This window comes from Sciurus carolinensis, unplaced genomic scaffold (assembly GCF_902686445.1).
Source record: "Sciurus carolinensis unplaced genomic scaffold, mSciCar1.2, whole genome shotgun sequence".
In the NCBI taxonomy this organism is placed as follows: domain Eukaryota; kingdom Metazoa; phylum Chordata; class Mammalia; order Rodentia; family Sciuridae; genus Sciurus; species Sciurus carolinensis.
In genome coordinates this window covers 1152423-1169630 of record NW_025920118.1, presented here as the reverse complement: position 1 = coordinate 1169630, position 17208 = coordinate 1152423, and the positions used below count along the sequence as shown (strand labels likewise).

At 49.2% G+C, this 17208-nt stretch overlaps 1 pseudogene; it reads right to left on the bottom strand.

Moving 5' to 3' along the window:
- Positions 1–834: 834 nt before the first annotated feature.
- LOC124973621 (probable RNA-binding protein 19) overlaps positions 835–17208 on the bottom strand; it is a 47351-nt pseudogene continuing 30977 nt past the window's right edge.

Genomic DNA, 17208 nt, shown 5'->3' with positions numbered 1-17208 from the left:
ATTTATTTCAGTGTCATCAGTATTCCTGTTACAGTGTGGTTTCTAAGGGTCACAACGATGCAGCCAGTATACCAGATAGCAAGCATCTCCAGTTTTCCTACCAAGGGTGATGGGTGATTCTTTTTTTTTTTTGCAGTACTGGGGATGGAACTCAGGGCCTTGTGCTTGCAAGGCAAGCTCTCTACCAGCTGAGCTATCTCCCCAGCCCCCAAGGGTGATTCTTTATCCCATGTGATATGATTGGCAGATTGTCAGTGATGAGCAGTCAAGTGCTTCCTCCTTTCTCCTATTGCAGAAGTGTTTAAATGGCATGGATGGGTAACCTTCCACCTGGAAAAAATTTGCTTGTGTGAGTGCTGCATAAGAACAGAGACATGTATGCCCGGAAACTGAAACCAAAGCAAAGCAAGTAAGTAAATATAAAATCTCTCATTTAGTGGACTGCTGAAATTTCTGTTTCAAGGCATCATTTATATAGTTGCGGACATGCTCCTTGTACTATCTTGGGTACCAGTTCTATGAAGAGTGTCCGTGAGCACAATTTCTCCGATATTTTTAACAACTCCAAGGCCAAACATTGGCCCCTGCGGGAATACTCTTCTTGGCCAACAGTGTGTGATGAGTGCAAGTATTTCTCACCCTGATTTGGCATCAGACCTTGAGAGTTCCTCAGTTGAAGTGAGCTTATATGGGTTAATTGGCACAATTATCAGTAAATGCTCTGACAAAAACCTAAGCCTCAGTGACCTAATACATAATTACCTCTCATTTTCCAGAAGTCCAATATGGGTCTGGCTGCCTTCCTCCATAAGAAATGTGGGTTCCCCAGATGGATTCTCAGCCAAGATCTTCAGGACCTTCAAAGAAGATAATACCGATACTCCTCATATTTTATTCAATGGAATAAGAGCTAATCCTTTCAAACACATTCTTATGAAGCTAGTATCACCGTGATCCCAAAAACACACAAAGACAAATCAAGGAAAGAAAACTTCAGACCAATATCCCTGATGAACATACATGCAAAAATTCTTAACTAAAATCTGGCAAATTGCATACAAAACATATTAAAAGTATAGTGCACCATGATCAAAGTGGATTCATCCACTAGACAAAAGGTTGGTTCAACATGCAGAAATCAAAAAATGAAATTCATCACATCAATGGACTAAAGGTAAGAATCATATGTTCATTTCAATAACTTCAGATAAAGAATTTCATAAAATCCAACACCCTTTTATGTTCAAAATACTAGAAAAAATTGGGACAGTAGAAACATACCTCAACATTGTAAAGGCTGTCTATGCTAAGCCCATGGCCAACATCATTCTAAATGGAGAAAAACTGAAATATTCCTTCTAAAAACTGGAACAAGACAGAAATGCCCTCTTTCATCGCTCCAATTCAATATTGTCCTTGAAACTCTATCCAGAGAACTTCTTAGCAGGAAGAGTAAAGATGGAGTTATCAAAATACCAGACTTTTAACTGTACTACAGAGCAATAGTAACAGAAAAGACATGGTATCATCACAAAAATAGGCAGGTATACCAATAATACAAAATAGAAGACACAAAGACAAACCCACATAAATACAGTTATCTAAATACAAAAGAACCAAAAACATACAATGGAGAAAATATAGCCTCTTTAACAAAAGGTGCTGGGAAAACTAGAAATCCATAGGCAGCAAAATAATACTAAACCCCTATATGTCACCCTGCATAGAACTCAATTCAAAATGGATCAAGGACCTAGGAAGTAGATCAGAGACCCTGCACCTAATAGAAGAAAAAGTAGGTCCAAATCTTAATCATATCTGCTTAGGACCAACCAAAGAACTCCTTACCATGAAGGAGGAAGCAGGAGGGATCGCAATGCCGACATACAGAGCAATAATAGCAAAAACAGCATGTTATTGGCACCAAAATAGGCAGACCAATGGTACAGGATAGAAGACACAGAGACATACCCACATATGTACAGTTATCTCATACTAGACAAAGATGCAAAAACTTACATTGGAGAAAAGATAGTGTCTGTAACAAATGGTGCTGGCAAAACTGAAAATCCACATACAGAGAAATAAAATTAAATCCTTATCTCTCATTCTGTACAGAACTCAACTCAGAATGAATCAAGGTCCTAGGAACAGAAAGATTGTAATTATGCCCATCATGAGGAAAAGGGGTGTTTTTAAGAGGTGATTCAGAGAAAATGAGATTGTGGAGAGAAATCAGGAAGAAAATCAGGACAAAAGAGATCAGGCAGGAGAAGTGTAGGTAAAAGAAGATCAGGGAGAAGTTTAGGGAAAACAAGATCAGGGAGGACAGAAGTTCAGGGAAAAGAAGACTGAGGAAAAGATCAGAGAGGAGAAGGTTAGGGAAAAGATCAGGGGGGAAAATCATGAAGAGCTGGGCATGGTGGCACACATCTGTAATCTCAGAGGTGTGGTAGTCTGAGGCAGGAGGATCGAGAGTTCAAAGCCAGCCTCAGCAACTTAGCTAGACCCTAAGAAACTCAGTGAAATCCAGTGTCTAAATAAAATACAAAAAGTGACAGGGGATGAGGAGTCATGGTTAATTGTCCCTATGTTTATTCTCCAATAAAAAATATAAATAAATAAATAAAGTATCAGGGAGGTCAGGGAAAAGGTTGGGAAAAAGAAAAAAATGTAAGTTTCAAAGTGACACAGGATATAGTCAAAGCATCTAGTGAACCCATTATATTTCCCCACTGTCAATTTCTAGCTTCGATTTCTATGGAAAGTAGGCAACGACATCTCCAAGCCACTTTCTACTGAAAGGGAGTGAAGTTGCTGGGTGGCCTCCAGGTGAAGTAGACTTATCCCACCCATGGACAAATAGCATTGTGAGTCTGCAGTACAGGTCTGCTGGCAACAGAGCACTAGTTGGTGTAGTGTGCTGGACGCTGAATGTGAACCCCTGTGTGGTTCACAGAACCAGGGCACAGCTCTGCTGTCTTCAGATCATGGCCAGTGGATCAGCTTTACCATGGTCTGGTGAGAGGCCATCTACTCTTTTCAGGAAGGCTAGCTGCTCCTGGTGGCCTGTGGTTGTCTGACAACCACTGGGCCTGTAGTGGAAGGAAGTGCTTCCTGCCATCAGACTTCATTTCCTCCTCCACTCTTGCTCACTGCATCTTTAGAACTTGTTATTAATGTGTGTCACACTTTGTTCTGGGCCTGTCACCCTTGAAGCAAGCCTGAGTGCAGACATGGGGTAACCTGATCTGCTAGGCTTGCTGGACAAGGAATGTAAGGACAAAGTACTTGGAAATCCAGGTGCAGCAGGGCCTGGAGGAAGTACAGCAGAGGTCAGTTTTTTGGGGAAGGAACTCTGAGAAATGCTTTCCAGATTATGGTGATGATGATGAAGAAGAAGAAGAAGAAGAAGATGATGATGATGATGATGATGATCTTTTACTGAATGGCAGGTGCCACCCAGTTTCTTATGCCCATTTTAAATTTTCATTTTTAAATGGGGTCTTGCTCAGTTACCAAAACTGGTCTCCAACTTACAATCCTCCAGCCTCAGCCTTCCCAGTAGCTGGGATGATAGGCATGTACCACCATACAGCTAGATTAAGAGATTTGTGAACTGAGGTCTGAAAGGGGAATATATGTTAATGCACAGAACCCAGTCTACCCTCCATGTAGGTAGAAGTCACCAGCTAGAGACCAAGGTGGTGCCCAAAGGAAACCCTTGCTAAACTGAGCTTCCTCTTGAGTGGTGCACACCCATCACTAGAGCTCCTCTGTTCCACATGGTCATGCCAAGAAGCAATAGCTATGGTGCAAAGATTCTGAAGACACTTCACAATGTTTCTGAGAAGTATAGCATGAAGACTATAAACCCAATGCCTGGCACAGGGGCTCATGCCTGTAACCCCAGAAGTTCAGGAGGCTGAGGCAGGAGGATCACAAGTTCAACCAGCCTCAGCAACTTAGCAAGGCCCTAAGCAATGTAGCAAGACCCTGTCTCAAAATAAAAAGTAAAAAGAGGGATGGATACACACACACACACACACACACACACACACACACAGAACCAGAATGCCTTAATTTATGTATATAACTTTAGGGCTTGCCAAGGGTTTTCCAGCTCATTATGTCATTGCTTTTCCAAGCAGCTTCTATCCATCCATCCACTCCTCCACCACCACCCATCCTTCCACCACCCAGTTGTTGGCATATCCATTCATCTGTTTGGATCTTCATTCAGTCCTTAGTGTATGTGGAGCACTACAGGGATACTCTGTGCTGGGAACTCTCGGGACAAGGGTGAGCCAGGTAGGATTCCTGCATGCAGCACAGAATTGGCACAGAAAACACACTGTACCTTGCTCTGTCTGCCTGCAAGTGAGAGCAAGTGGGTTGGTGAGAAAACCCACAAGCATTTCCTACATGACCCTTCAGAGACTCAGAAAGACCCTCACAGGCAGCAGGATGGCAAATGGGACAATCAAGCAAAGGTCACACATTAGCTTCTGGGATCTTGAATTGGGATCGGTATTCTGAAAGAATAAATCTTATTGAGTGCTATGTATTTTAATATGTGTGTGCAAATAATACACACACACACACACACACACTCATGTGCACATGTTTCCATCTGCAGGACCAAGGCAGTTGGGCAGAGGAGGGCCAGTTTGTGTTTTGAACCTGGAGGCTGGCAGATGGATCCTGCTCTGAGTCCCCCACAGACAGTACAGGGCTTCTTTGATAGGTCCACACCCACAAGGGTGAAGAAGAGGGCAGAGGACAGAGCTTGGAAACTGGAAAGGAGCTGGAGGTTTGGATACATAAGGAAGGGCTGGGGTGGCAGAGGCTCTGCCAGCTGGGAAGCCCAGGAGAGCCTGCTGTAGCTGGGCAGAACAGCTCAGTGGTGGCTGGCGCCAGGGCTGTGGGAGCTGGGAACAGGTGGAGATAAAACAGGCGGGCTGTGCCAGAGTCTCTCCTCAGCGTGGTCAGATGCCTGGAGGCCCTACATGGGCAGGCCAGGAGATGCCCTTCCCTGCCCAGCAGAAGGCCAGGGCATGGCCCGCAAGAGAGTTAAGTAGGAGGCTGCAGCACCACGCTGACCACAGAGAACAGCAGCACACGCTTGTTCAGCTCCTTGCTTGCTTGGCCCTTGGGACAGGCGCTGTCAGGCCTTATGAGTCCAGCCAAGAAGAGGAACAATCCAACCGGACAAATACACAGGCCTAAAGATACCGATATGAAAATCCCCAACTTGCAGGAACAGTGAACCTCCTCACAGAAAGCCCCGCAAGCAAGGAACCCCCCACATGCCTGGAGTTTCCACTGGCCTTGCCATGCTTCCTGCTCACTCATGAGCTAAAGTCAACTGTCATCAGACACATGAGCACAGGCTGCAGTGTGACATGAAGAGAGGGTAACAAACACAGCAAAACATGTATCCAGATAAATCAGAGATCACACAAGAAACAAACTCTATGGAAGCCATCACTAATGTCGTTAAAGAAATAAAAGATGATGTTACATCCAAGAAACAAGAATAGAAGGCCACGAAAAGAAATCACTCAGAGAACAAAATAAATTTAGTATATGATGGCAGAAATGAGAAGTTCAAAGAATTGGACAACAAAGTAGAATAAACCTCTTAGAAGGCAGAGCAAAACCTCAAAGAAATAGATTTATATTTCTATAAAAAATAAAAGAATTAGAGACAAGAACTTATAAAAAGAAGGGAAAGATAATATTAAAGTATTAGTTGAGAAGGACCAATATCCTAATAATAGCAATTCTAGAAGGAGGTGAGAAGAAACACAGAAGAAGAAATAGTCACTAACTTCAGAAAATTTTTAGGACATGAGTTTTCAGATTGAAGAAGTCAAGTGCCCAGGAAAGGGATGATTGTAGATCCACATCAGTACACTGCACTGTGGAGTCCAGAATGTGATAGAAAAGAAGCAAGGTCACATACAGAGGACCAGAGGACCAGAGCTTTCTCCACAGCAACCCAGGAAACTGGGTTGCATCACATCCTGAATGCAAGTGTTTCCTGTTAGACTTTCACATCTAGCCGAAATAGCAAACAAAAATGAGGTAAAATCAGGATTATTTTCAGACGTAACAGATTCTTCAAAAAATTTACCTCAAATATATACCTTATCAGAAAGCTACTGTAGGGAGCCCTCCAAAAAAGGAAGGGGTGAATCGGGAGAAAGGGAAAATGCAGCCCAGGAAATAAGAGAGGCAAAGAAATCCTCAGATCACAATGATGGGTGAGGCCAGGAGGCTCTCCAACCCCCAAAACGTTCTGGAGAGATGCCAGGAGTTGACCTGAAATTCAGAGCATTAGAAAAGTAGAGAAGGGTCGGGCTGTAATTAGTTATAAGTACATAGAAAATGAGGGTATACGAGGACAGCTGTGAACTCCAGGAGCCCTGGGCAGCCAGCGAAGGGAAAGCAGTCTTGGCACAGTGCACAGTGCCCATGCTCAACACCCACGTAAGTCAAGCTGGTAGAAAGAGCTTCAGAGTCGGCACCGCCATGTCAGGAGGACATGCAAAGCAAGAACAAGCTGGTTCACATCTTCATGAAGGCGTTCAGCAAGTCAGGGCTAAGGTAAGACTCCAAGAAGGAGCAACCTAGACACTTTTATTTAGACACATGGAGATAAATACCTTTAGAATAAGAAGTTGAAAATGATCATGTCTGAGGAGGGTAAATGGGAGCAAGGGAGGCAGGGAGCCCTGTGCTTGGCACATGTGCTGGAGGAGAGTGAATTCACACTTGGACTATACATACACCAAATATTTTATAAGAATTGGAAGTATAGAATTAATTGGAGTTTACCAAGAAAGTGAGAGAGGGATGCCACTCAAAACAGCAAGAAGGAGCAATGTGGTGTGGAGAGGGGATTTTATGGGAGTGGGAGTGTGTGTGTGTGGAGGTGAGAAAAGGCTGTGAGGGATGGGACTGGGGCTGGACAGAGGCCCTCCAGAGGATCTTGGATTCTGTTCTCAGGAATCTGGACCCCATCCACTAAGACTGGGAAAGTGACTGCACATGGAACCACACTGCCATCTTAGTTACCAGGGCCGTCCTGCTGGTAGTATGGGGCAGGCACTGAAGACAAAAGGCAAGGCAGGTGGGAGGCTGAGGGGTTTAGTTCAGGGCAGAGAAGACAGTTGGAATAGATATCGGGAGGAGTATACACTGAACTTGATGCCCACCTTGACTGAGAGTCTGGCTGGGTATGAAAATCACAACTGGAAATTGGGTAGAGAAAAAGCAAGAGAAAAGTGGGCCTAACGTAGTCAGACGATCAGCTATATGAGGGCAGGGCTGCACCCCTCCTGTTCCAACTGCGTCTCCTGCAGCTGCACCGGGGCCTTTCACAGAGGAGGAGCCAGGGAACGCAGAAGGGCTTCACCTCCTCCCTGTTCTCCACTCTCCAGAAGGGAGACATCCTGGTGCCTTTGGGAGCCAGCTTGTGAGGCAGCAGAGCACGAGATGGAAAGGACTTGGGTGCTGCCCATCAGGCTGGCCACAGTGCACCGGCTGCCCCTGGAAGAGCACCCACAACCCAACCCAAGGAGGCTTCCCAGGAGAAACCATCCTTCCAATCAGAGCACTTTGTTCATGGGGTTTATGGACAAGGCTAGAGCTTCAGTTCCTTTACTTCTCTGTCTACATGTCACTAGAGGTGGCCAGCATGGAGGAACACCCATAGCACATCAGCTCCCACCCAGCTCCAAGCACCTGAGTCCCTCTTCTTCAAGCAGGACATTCCTGTGCTGATTAGACAGCCCACACATCTGTCTCTGGCCACACCCACCCTCTGCATGCTCACAAGGCAGGGCCAGGTCCTGACCTCCTCTACCCTTTAGGCCCAGGCTCACTCAGGGCCTGTCTGTCCTCAGCTCACCCACTGGGTTCCTCTCAATCTTTAGGGTGGGTCAGGCACAGCTTTGGCTCAAAATGCAAATACACTTCTGGAAAAGGCCAACCTAAGAGAGGCCTTTCTATGCCAGTGAGTGTGTTCAGATGCATCTTCAAACACGCAAAGGCTTACTTACATTTTAATATCACGGAGCTGAATGAGCAGAACAAATCAACTGCTCTGTTAGGGCCCGATCTCCCAAGGCCTCCTGTCCCTTTGCCTCCCAGGCCAGGTGGGGAAGGCTTTCCCAGCTTCTGCTGAGCACCACTGAGCCTCAGTGCCCTTCGCCGGCTGATAGTCTAACCAATGATTCATGGGCTTGAGAGGCCTGAATGCTTCTGAGTGCAGAGGCGACTCCAAGGGCACCTGCGCCAGACACTCTCCATACCAGCATCCCTTGCCCTCATCTCTGCATGGTGAAGGCAGCCTGTTGTGCTGTTTGTCCTGAGCTCCGTAGTCTCTGTCTTCTGCAAGAGGACTCCAGGCTGGGACATTGGTGACCTCTCCTCAGTCACCTGGTGCCTGAGACATGTGCTGCCAAGACCCACATGCTTTCACAGGGCTGTGGAGGAACTGGTGGGAGAGAAACCACTGGAAGGTCCAGACGTCACTGCACCATGGAGTGCCAGTAGCTCAGGCCTCCAAGGCATCGCCCCCACTCAGTCTCCAGACCTCTGCCAGTCAGGTGTCACTACAGAACCGCTCACCCACAAACCAGCCACTTAAGGATTTCATATTTCACCAGGCTATCTGGTGGGCCCCTGCTGCCCTGCCTGGGCTCCTGTGCAGCCCCTCTTCCTGGGTCTAGAGGCCACTGCCTGGTGCCTGCTGTCAGCTGAGCTGCTTTGTCATTCTCCACGTGGTGCTCAGCCCCCAACAGCCAGTCCAGCTTTGGAGCAGTGCCCTAGGGACGCACACCCAGGGCACAGAGGCGGTGACATGGAGCCTCTCAGGGCACAGCCAGGAGCTGCAATGTCACTGCATGACATTCAATTGGTCAAAGGAGGCTAAGGCCAGCCAACATGCAGAGGCAGGACAGAGCCTGCCTCTCAAAAGCAAGACCTGGCTTTACAAAGGGGCAGTCAGTCCCGGGGACAAATGCAGCTTGGTCACCTCTCTGATCTCTGATCGAGTTCACACCTCCCTGAGACCCAACCATGCTCCAAGGGGAGAGTGGGTCTGTGATACAGAGGTGGAGGACCTTCCAGAGTGTCTGGGAGCAACCCAGAGGCCTCTTTCAGGAGCAGGGCCTCAGGAAGCCAGGGCACTATGGGCACAGAAGACATTCATCCTGGGCCCAGGACATTGTGGGGCTGGGCTGGGGCCACACTGTGTGCATTTGCACGGGGAAGAGGAACCCGTGGAGGGGTCTGCAGACATGGGAGGGAGAAGGCAGCAAGGCGCGTGTGCTCCAGGAGCAGGGAGAGCCTGCCTGGGGCTCCGTGTTCAGTGAATGATGGGCCCCACGAGGCTCCGCCATTCCCACCACCCAGACACTGTGCTTTGGGAGGGTGGAGATCCAGCACAGACCTGAGGCACTCTCAGAGCTGCCAGGGACACAGGGAGGAAGGAGCACTGGCCACTCGTTGATCAGACGCCCTGTGGGCAGTGGAGGGGCCCCTGCTGAGCCCAGGGAGCTTCCCCTGCCCTCGGGCCCTTCTCTTCACGGAGGCCCGTGGGCCCAGCTCTTCTTACTCCACTGGCTAGAGTACCTTCTCTGATCCAGTCCTCTGGTTGCTCTGTCAGATACCACTGGAATAGGCGCCTGAGCCCAGGTTTGCCTCTGGATCCCTCTAGCAATGCAAGGTGGACCCCGAGAGGGCACGGCAGCATGGCATGTCAGGAAGGTCAGGCTCCACCTGAGGGCCAGGTCCAGGGCTCAGGAGGGAGTGACTTCCTGCTGAGCAGGGCCCTGCCAAGCCCCGTCCAGGACAGTTCAGGCCTTCACTCTCCCACTTCCGCTGGGCTTGACACAAACCGCCATCTTTCACTGTCCCCAGGAAGTCACCTTCCGTCTCTTCTCTCAGGCTGCAGCCTCCTCGTGTTCACTCATCTGCTGCACAGTAGCCCCAGTTGCCTTCTCCAAGAGGAGGACCTGACCATGGCCACTTGCTCTCCTGCTGTAATGGTTTCCCTTCAAAAACACATGCAGCATACACACAAGAGCGGAACCCAGGAAGCGACTGCCGTGTTGCTTTGGGAGGTGAGAGTGACACCACACCTGTGATGATGGGGGCTGTCCAGGTGTGGAGACGCCCCAGCATGCCTGTTGCAGTGACCGCCAGGTCCTGGGCCTTTCCCTCCTCTGCTGGCCTCTGCCTCAGGGAGCTCATCTCGGCTTGGCTTGTCATAGCCTGTGGCAAAGCTCGAGTGCTCAGGCTGAGTCTTGAGCAGCTGGGAGCAAGGGCCAGGTGAGAGGCGGGCTGAGCAGAGGCTGGTGGTGGGTGTGCAGGTGCAGCCAGGGACTGAGCCACGCCCTGGGACCAGGGCAGAGCTGTGGACCACAGCTGCCCGTGGCCAGGAGGCAGCCGGCCTGGGGCAGGTGGGCCAGCAGAGCACAGGAGCTCACAGTGGACTGGGAACAAACTCGCTTTGAAAAACAGGTTGCCTCTGAGGGTCAAGATGACCAGGCCCAGGACAGGACCTTGGATGGACAAGAGGATGGCAGGAAACACCTACATGGCCATAGAGACACCGAGGAGACCTGGCGTGAGGTCAGAGCTGCCCCTCCACCCTGAGCCAGCAAGGCCACAATCGGAGATGCTGTTTTCTCTGCTAAAACCAAGGGGCATTCCGGAGGAACATGGCCACCTTATTTCAGAGAGTTTAATTTCCTCTACCAGTTGAAAACTTCTGCCTGCAGAGTAATTAGTAAAGGAGAGAAAAACAGAAAAGGGGTTAGACTGTGGCCCACAGGAGATGCCCCATCTGTGGGCACCAGGATCACTGTGAGGGTTGAGGAGGTAATGGGGTCTGGGAAGCACTTGGCTCCTCCCGTCCTTGGGGTCACTGCTGACCAAGCCAAGGAGCAAGCACTCATGATGGACTGGTCTAGCATGAATAATGATGGGGGCTGGCGTGCAGCAGAGCACTGAGGTCAGGAAGGTCAGCAGTGCCCTGGGAAGACCCTCAAGAGCCCTCCCCTGCCACCTGCCACCTGCTGCCCTGGGACCTTCTCAGAAGCAGGTTCTCTTGGTCTCTTTCTGCACCCCTCCCGGGTTCCCTGATCCAACAGTGGACTGGCCAGCAGTAGAAGGTGGTGGGTAGAGCCCAGGCTCCAGTGGCTGAGTGGTTCCCACATCGTTTTAGGAAAGGGAAGAGGGACAGATGGCTTTCCAATGTATCCAGGAATGTACTTAGTGAGTGGTAGGCTAGCCCCACACCTGCCACAGATCCAGCCAGCTGGACACCTGCCAGGGACAGCGTGTAACACCTGGCCACAGACCAAGAGAAGGGATGGGGTAAAGAGGAAGATTGCCAGAAGGCACCTGGGTAAGGACTGGCAAGGAACAGGAAGATGGGACATGGGAGGACACAGGGAAACCACAAAGCAAGCTGGGGACTGAGGTCTTCACGGAAGCAAGCAGAGCCCAGTGGTAGTAGGAAAGCTCGCTGCAGACCTGGGATCCCTTCCTGGGGCCCACTGAAGTCCAGGGCAATTCAGAGAGAAGCTCAGTTAGACACGTGAAGAGCAGAAAGTGCAGAGAGCTCCCATGGTGACCAGAAGTCCTGCCAGACTCACGCAGCATGGGTCCCTGGCAGGTGCTGGAGCATTCAGGGTAAACTGCATGTCAGCTGAAATGGAGGGTCCCCAGACTGTCACTGAGGCACAAGAACCAAAGCCTGAGACGAATGGACCCAGCTCTGAGGAGGTGAGTGTGGGTGCAGCCTTTGGTGCAGGACACTGTGCCAGACACGAAGCACTAAGAAAGACAGCAAGGCCTTTCTAAACAGGTACGGAGTGCCACCACAAACCCACGGGACCTGAGTGAGGGACACAGCAGGGGTGCTCCTGGCATAGACGTGCAACCATACACGCAGTTTGACCACTGACAGAAAAACTTCCCCAACGCCGAGGAATCCCCACTGGTTCTTTACTGCTATAAAGCCCCAGACCTCACTTGACATGTTCTAGAGCATTTCCGGTGAGGAAGGACGGTCCTCCCTGGTCTTGCACAGTGAGAGCTAGACCTGATGTTGGCAGAGAACTCCAGCAGAGCTCAGATCTTAGAAACACCAAGTACAGCCAACAGAGAAACTAGACTACAAATTTACACATTTCAAGTCCTAGAGTGAAAATACATATGCATTTAAAGATAGAGAAAGGCTGGAAGAATGTTGAGGAGTACTAGTGAGCCATGGCTGGAAAGTCCAGTGAAGATGGACAGAAAACAAATATGTATTTAAAACTTTACCACAGCTGGGTGTGGTGGCACATGCCTGCAATCCCAGCAACTTGGGAGGCTGAGGCAAGAGGATTGCAAGTTCAGGGAGACCCTGCCTCAAAATCAAAGGGCTGGGGATATGGCTCAGTGGTAGAGTATCCCCGGGTTCAATCCTGGTACCCAAACCACCAAACTTCACAAGGGACCTGTGTCCCAGATGGAGAATCAGTGGCCAGTGCTTTCCTAGCTTTGTGGGCACCTTGCGAAGAGCAAATTCAGCATGTGACCCTCATTCCTGTCACCCATCCTCATCTGGAATCAGAGGATTTGGAAGGCAGAGGCACAACTCCTGTTAATTTCAACAGGAAGGTTTTCTCCTCTGCCCCTCTCTCAAACAGCAAATCACAAAGAGCCAAGAAATGTGAACTGTGGTGTCAAGGTAGACAGTCAGCAACAAAATAATACTATTATGAATATAATGAATTTCTATACATCAGCAATAGTTAAAAAGCTGTTCAGAATAACCACATGACATAAAAACAAAAGTCAATAAACATGATGAAAAATACCCTTTATCCAGCAATATGTTTACTGAGGAAACAAATGAAATAAAAGCATTCTATTCCTAGATGAACAATCTGACATATACTGTAAGGATGTCAGTTCTCCCCAAATTGACTAGCAAACAAAAGGAAATTCCCACACACACAAAAATCTTCCTGCATAGTTTTGTGAACTTCATTAATGTATATGAAGCGGGATGTGGAAGTTCATATGGGTAAGGAAACAGGAAGGCTGATTTAGTGCCAGAGAAAAGGCAGAGTTCAACGGAGCAAAGAGAAAGCCAGATTGTCCTGCCCTTTAATGTAAGGCCACTTGCACCTTAAATTGGTGGAGACAGACTGAACCAGAATAACTGCTCAACTATAAACAGACAAATACATTGGACACATAGTACACTACATATCTATATACACTCCAGATGGATTACTACAACAGCAAAGTCATAAGAAACTATGGAAAGAATATTTTATACATACATATCTGGTGTGGAAACAGATTTCTGTAAACATGATATCAATGTTGAAACACTAAGGACAAATTTGATGAATTTGGCAACCTAAAATTTCCATACCATTTTCATGTTAAAAAATAGGAGAAAATGATAAATTGGGGAAAATACTTAAAACATGCAATATCAAAAGGCTGTTAATTATCTCAATATGTAAAGAGTACTTGTAAATCAATAGAAAAAAGGTATCTCCATGGAAGAAAGGACTATGGATACAAATAGGCAATTCAGAAAAGACTAAAGCATCCCATCACCGTATGAGAACTATTCAACCTCACCAGCTGCCAAGAGAACACAACCTAAACCAGGTGCCATTCTTTAAATGGTCAAAAAAGCAGATTTTCAAAAACAAAACACAACAGTTGTCAGCTGTTGCTAGGAATTAAATATCATTTCCATACCTCTCTGATGAGTGTGTCCTTTTGTGTGAAATCTCAGAAGAGCAGATCTTCCATGGATCAGGTGTGTCCTAGACCTTTACCTCTTTTGGATCAGCAATTATAACTCCCGATTTTTCTCCTGAGGAAACAATCAAACAGACACACACTAAGATTTGGACCACCAAGAATGTAAATTGTAAGTTTTAAAATCAAACCTGGGGAAAACAATGTCATCAAGACAGTGATTTTAAGTGAGTCAATTTAAAAGTAGTGACTACATTTACATAAAGGGCCTCTGTATAAATCCAAAGTCCCTGTAGTAAAGCATCTAATAACATGGGGACATGCTCATGGCATAATGCTAAGTGGAAAAGATAGGACTCAAATTCACAGATATTGTGATCTCCATGTCATCTTGTAAAAATGAACTTTGTCTTAGAGCCACCCTGCACTTCTTCTTCCAAATAAAGTACTCATGTCTAACATAGTCTGAACAAAGAACATAACGGAGGCTGCACAGAAGCATCCAGACCAGGGACAGTCTGACAGGTGGCTTGGCTTGAGATCTAAGTTCAGAGGAAGCCTTCCCCTCCCAGCTGACCTTGCAGGTGTGGTGCTGGGCACCTGGGCCTCCACCTGTCTGTTCACCTGTATCTGCTAAAACTCACTCTTCAGAATGAGGCCTGAGATTTTGCCTAGCAAAGCAGCCCACAGAGGGTGGTCAGAAAGTATCAGGCCGGATGTGCTTTGATGATGGCTGAACAGTGTTAAGATGCGTAGGCACAGAGAGGGAGCCCACACAGAGAGGAGGTGTCTGGGCAGTGGGGCCACAGGAGTCCCAGTGCCTGTGGGCAGGCAGGAGCTTCAGAGAGGGGCAGAGCACCTGCCAGAGATTGCTGGGCCCCTCTACTGAGCCAGTAGAAGCCCAAGGCAGTGCCCAGATGGCTTCTACTGAGCTGAGGCTGAGGTCCTGTGCTGAGTCCCCCTGGCATATCCCAGTGTTGGTGAACACAGGTCTCTCCACCTTCCCTGGTAGAGAGCTCACATGCTCACAGGTGGGAGTGACCGTGTGGCTATTGCTCCTCAGCAGTGAGGTCAGTGCTGATTTCCCTGGCACCACTGGGATCTGGCAGGGCATCTCCCAAGGCTATCACTGTGCGTACGTCATTTCTGATCTCAGTACAAACTCAGTGTTTTCCAGAGGCCCAGCCTCTTCTTTCACCCATGTAGAGGGTGCAGCTCAAGACTCTGGGGGACAGAGATGCCAGCTGCATCTGGGCCCAGGACAGGCACACCCCAAGGTCCCTGGTGACACCCGCACCCTGCACCAGTGTCAGGCATGCTCTGTGCCTCCCTGACCAGCAGTTCTGAGGCTCTGTGTCCTTGGCAGGACTCGTCTTCTCTGGGCAGGAGGACTGGCCAACCCTCCTCCTCTCTTCTTCACCTGCCCATCTGATCTCCCATTTCCCACCTGGCCCCCTCTTGGGCCAGATCAGACCTGCGATACGTCCAGGTCCTGGCAGGGGATGGGGTCCAGTAGAGAGGGGTGCACCCCTGCCAAGGGCAGTCAGGACTCACTAAGGATGGTCGAGAGCCAGCACCAGGGCTTGGCCCTGGACTGCTTCATGCCTTCATCAACAGAGGCCTCCAGACATGGCAACAGGGCCCCAGCATCCCTAGTGTGCTTCTGTGGGCTTGGGTCCCTGGCTCCGTGCTCCAGGGCAGCAACTGGACAGCATGCCCAGTGAGGGACAGAGCATGGTGGGACTGGGGCACACTGTACATTTTCAGCTCACAAAGGCACATCCAGCTCACTCAGGATGTGCTCACAGAGGCAGTTCTCACAGAGGCCATGCTCACAGAGGCTGTTCTCATAGAGGCCATGCTCACAAAGACCTAGCTAACAGAGGGTGGGCTCATACAGGCCTTGCTCACAAAGGTTGATCTCACAGAGGCTGAACTCACAGAGGCCTTGCTCACAGAGGTCTTGCTCACAACATCCCAGCTCGCAGAGGCGGTGCTCACAGTGGGCTAGCTCACAGAGGCCTAGCACACAGCAGGCTTGCTCACATAGGCAGGGTCACAGAGGCCGAGCTCACACAGGCCGTTCTCCCACAGGCCATGCTCACAGAGGCTATTCTCATAGAGACCTTGCTCACAGAGGCTCTTTTCCCATAGGCCTTTCTCACAGAGACCTTCCTCACATAGACAGTGCTCACAGAGACAGAACTCACATAGGCAGTGCTCACAGAGTCTGTGCTCACAGAGGCAGTGCTCACAGAGGCCTTTCTCACAGATTCCTTGCTTAAAGAGACCTTGCTCATAGAGGCCTTGCCACAGTGTCCGAGGTCACAACGGCTGTGTTCAAATAGGCCTAACTCACAGAGGTCTAGGAACAGAGGACTTGCTCACATAGGAAGCGCTCACAGCGGCAAAGCTCAAAGAGGCCATTCTCACAGAGGCCATTGTCACAGAGGGCTTGCTCATATTGGTGGTGCTCACAGAGGCTGAGCTCAAAGAGGCTGTACTCACAGAGGACCAGCTCACAGAGTCTGACCTCGCAGGGGCTGAACACAAAAGACGCCTTCCTCACACAGGCTGTGCTCACAGCAACCTTGCTCACAGAGGCAATGGTCACACAGGCCATGCTCACAGAGGTGCTGCTCACAGAGGCTGTGCTCGCAGAGGCATTTCTCACAGAGAACTTGCTCACAGAGACCTTGCTCACATAGGCCTTGGCCACAGAGTCTGAGCTCACAGAGGCCATGTTCATAGAGGCCTAGCTCACAGAGGCCTAGGAACAGAGTGCTTGCTCATATACACAGTGCTCATAGAGGCCATTCTCACAGAGGCCGTGCTAACAAAGGCCATAGTCACAGAGACATTGCTCACAGAGGCTGTGCTCACAGAGGTCAAGTTCACAGAGACCTTGGTCACAGAGGCCATGCTCACAGAGTCCTCCTCACAGAGGCCTTGGTCACAGAGGCCTTGCTCACAGAGGCCTTGGTCACAGAGGCCTTGCTCACAGAGGCCTTGCTCACATAGGCCTTGGCCACAGTCTGAGCTCACAGAGTCCTGCTCACAGAGTCCTGCTCACAGAGGCCTTGCTCACAAAGGCCATACTCACAGAGGGCTTGCTCACAGAGTCTGAGCTCACAGGGGCCGAACTCACATACGCCTTCCTCACACAGGTCATGCTCACAGAGGCCATGGTCACAGAGGCCATGTTCACAGAGGCCAAATCACAGGGTCTTTCTCACACAGGCCGTGCTCACAGAGGCCTTTCTCACAGAGTCCTTGCTCAAAGAGACCTTGTGCATAGAGGCCTTGCCACAGTGTCCGAGCTCACAGCGGCTGTGTTCAAATAGGCCTAACTCACAGAGGTCTAGGAACAGAGGGCTTGCTCACATAAGAAGTGCTCACAGCAGCCGAGCTCAA